Source organism: Triticum dicoccoides, chromosome 2B (assembly GCF_002162155.2).
Source record: "Triticum dicoccoides isolate Atlit2015 ecotype Zavitan chromosome 2B, WEW_v2.0, whole genome shotgun sequence".
In the NCBI taxonomy this organism is placed as follows: Eukaryota; Viridiplantae; Streptophyta; class Magnoliopsida; order Poales; family Poaceae; genus Triticum; species Triticum dicoccoides.
In genome coordinates, this window is record NC_041383.1 from 750,277,694 (window position 1) to 750,280,880 (window position 3,187).

General features: G+C 47.9%; 1 long non-coding RNA gene across 1 annotated transcript; it reads left to right on the forward strand.

Moving 5' to 3' along the window:
• Positions 1–452: 452 nt before the first annotated feature.
• Positions 453–2,834, forward strand: LOC119368589. Its single transcript, XR_005176685.1, has 3 exons — positions 453–607; positions 694–918; positions 2,303–2,834. It is a non-coding gene; the product is annotated as an uncharacterized LOC119368589 (long non-coding RNA).
• The last annotated feature ends 353 nt before the right edge of the window (positions 2,835–3,187 follow it).

The window sequence follows — 3,187 nt, forward strand, 5'->3', positions numbered from 1 at the left end:
GAATATTTTTTAAAAAGCTTTGTGAATATTTTCCAAAATCCATGGGCGTTTCTAAAAATTCGTGAATTTGTTTAAACTAATAACCATTTTGAAAACCCGTGATTTTTTCGAGAATATTTTTCTAAATATGTCCACAACCGACAGTCCGTTTTTTTTTTTGAAGCAGGAGTAGTTCCACTTCTTAATCGATTTTTTTAGAGTGAACTGGCGCAAAGAAAATAGCGAGAGAGTGTCGATGTGGCTCACGAGCTCGCGCGCTCCAGCTGTATGGTCCAATGGTACATCGGCACGTTTGGTCTGTATTTATGGAGGATGGAAATACTGCCGCGTATACGCGAAAAGAAGAGAGCACATACGGGGATGGGCCCGTACGACGTGTCGACGGAGAACGGCACTGGCGTGACGCCGGTCGTGATATTGGTCCGTCTGTACAGGATCGCCGGAGCTCCAAGTACTGGCTTTGACGAACGGCGCTTGGGGTAAAAAGAAAAAGTAATTCTCAGAGACGCTATTTTCCCCTCGATTCGTGGCCGGAGAGGGTTGTACTCATTGCGACGGCGGAGGCGACCGGGGATGGGTTCGAGTTCTTATCAGATCCGGTTGATAGGTATGCTTGTTGCCCTCGCCTGAATTCCATTCATGGTGGATCTTTCGTAGCATGAATCTCAGGGAGCGTGTTACCCCGTTGGACAGATTCCCTGTGCTGGCGTTGACGGCGGTGACTACGTGCCACCGGCGCAGCCCGCTCCAGATCTGCTGGATATAGCAGGCGAGTCTAGCATTGATGATGTGGGCGACCGGCCGCCGGCGCTCCAAGTAGAACTGAACGGCGTTTGCTCGAGCATTAGCTTGTTGGTGCCGGACTTAGAACAGTGAACAGGCAAGGACGACCGGCAAGCACCGGCGAGGAAGAAAGAGGTAAACTGTCCCTGCTGTATACTCCCTTCGTCCCAAAATTCTTGTTTTAGATTTACCTAGATACGGACGTACCTAACACTAAAATATGAATAGATACATCCGTATGTAGACAAATTTAAGACAAGAATTTTGGGACGGAGGGAGTATTTAGCCATTGGTTTCGTGCAACTACTCGATTAGGCACGACACTGTTACAAAGAGTTGCTCCGGATTAGAATGTCAGGCTGATACATGCTGTCAATTTGACCATCACGTGCGTCAGCTATCGACGCCGGTGAGAACAGTCACCAAGCGCTCGTGGTGGAAGACGGGACAGAGCGATGGCGAAGGAAATTGCATCCCTGTGACATCCTTTCAATGAAGAACCTACATCCAGTGACATGGGCTTCAGATATCCTTGCTGCTCTGGTGTGCTCCATGGAGATACGTTCCAACAGTGAGCTGCCGTGGTTGCCAGATCAAATGGTCTCTGGTATTGGATCACGAGCAGGTTGATCTCGGCCAGAAGCAAAAGAGATCTGACTAGATGTGCCGGAGCGTGGGCATGCAGATGCAGGGATGGATGGTGTTGCGTCTGCAAGTTCAAACCAATTTGTTTCAGTTTCTTGATTCTAGACGATGGATGGTATTGCGTCTGCAAGTTCAAACCATTTTGTTTCAGTTTCTTGATTCTAGACGATGGATGGTGTTGCGTCTGCAAGTTCAAACCATTTTGTTTCAGTTTCTTGATTCTAGATGATGGATGGTGTTGCGTCTGCAAGTTCAAACCAATTTGTTTCGGTTTCTTGATTCTAGACTTGTCTTTTTGTTGCACAGTAGAGCAGGCCAGACACTATGGGCCTGTTCGTTGTCCCTCCCGTTCCGTGACTCCGCTCCCGGAGCAGCCAGAGTAGCAGTTCAAAATCATGGAGCGGGGAAACATGTACTCTGCGGATCCTTGGATTTGGCGGAGCTGGTGGTTTCCCAAACAGCTCCTATATGATTGTAATGCAGTTGGCGGAGCTGGTGATGATAAAACACACACGATTGGTGATGATTAATACAGTCAGCATCTCATCTATTCTCAAAAGAATAAAAATCCAGTTGGCACTGCTAACTCTTCAAACACTACCATCGTGTGTGTTTTCGCTCAGAATCTGTTTGTCAATGGTTTGTGTTAATTACTTCTGCACTGACCTGTTGAGCATGAACATAATTGAATATCATGACGAACTCGTAAATGAATATTTTAATGAGTATGCATACACTTAACTTGAAAACTTCTATTGTTCGTCAGTACATGGTGTTTGCTAGAGAGCTATAGAACCTTAAAATTACAGCATGAGGGGAGTTTACCCTTGGTATTAGTCAACCGATTATGCATGAAACTGTTTACATCTTGCAGGGCTCGTGTTGCACGGCCGCCTACAGAACGGCCACCATGCATGCATTGGCAGAGTGTGCACATTCAGGGGATACGCAGAGAAGCATGCTGAAACTGTGGAGAAAACATCATGTTGAATGGAGACACCAATATGGTAACCATCTTTCATCTTCTTTGATCTCAGGTCACCAGTTTGGCGAATTCTTTGGTAGTTGCGACTCCCGTCCAAGGTCAAGATTTTTTTGCTGGATGCTTTGCATGGGATCATGCCGCTGAAATCTATCCTTGCAAATAGACACATTGGTACTGAAGGTCACTGCCCAATCTGTAACTTGGGCGCTGAGGATGTTAAACACTTGCTTTTTGAGTGTACGCCTGCAGTGGAATTATGGAAATTGCATGTTGATACCATCATCTTTGATGTGATGCACCTAATGTTACTCTTCCAGAACTGCTGGCCGTCAGTGCATGGTACCTTTGGTGTATTCATTGGCAACGAACTCATGGTGAGACTGTCCCACCTCTGAACAACAGGCGCCTTCCAGAAAATGTATCATCAGGCCACTAGTAGAAAAGAGGGCAATGGTCCAGGCCGGGTCAGCACATTAGTCCCGGTTCAATCCAGAACCGGGACCAATAGGGGCATTGGACCCGGTTCGTGAGCCCCGGGGGCCGGCCGGGCCACGTGGGCCATTGGTCCCGGTTCGTCTGGACCTTTTGGTCCCGGTTGGTGGGACGAACCGGGACCAATGTGCCTTGCTCCTGGCCCACCATCATTGGTCCCGGTTGGGGGAATGAACCGGGACCAAAGGCTTCCCTTTAGTCCCGGTTCAAGCCACGAACCAGGACCAATTAATTGCCTATATATACCCCGTGAGCAGAGCACTCTCACTGCTCTGGTTTCCG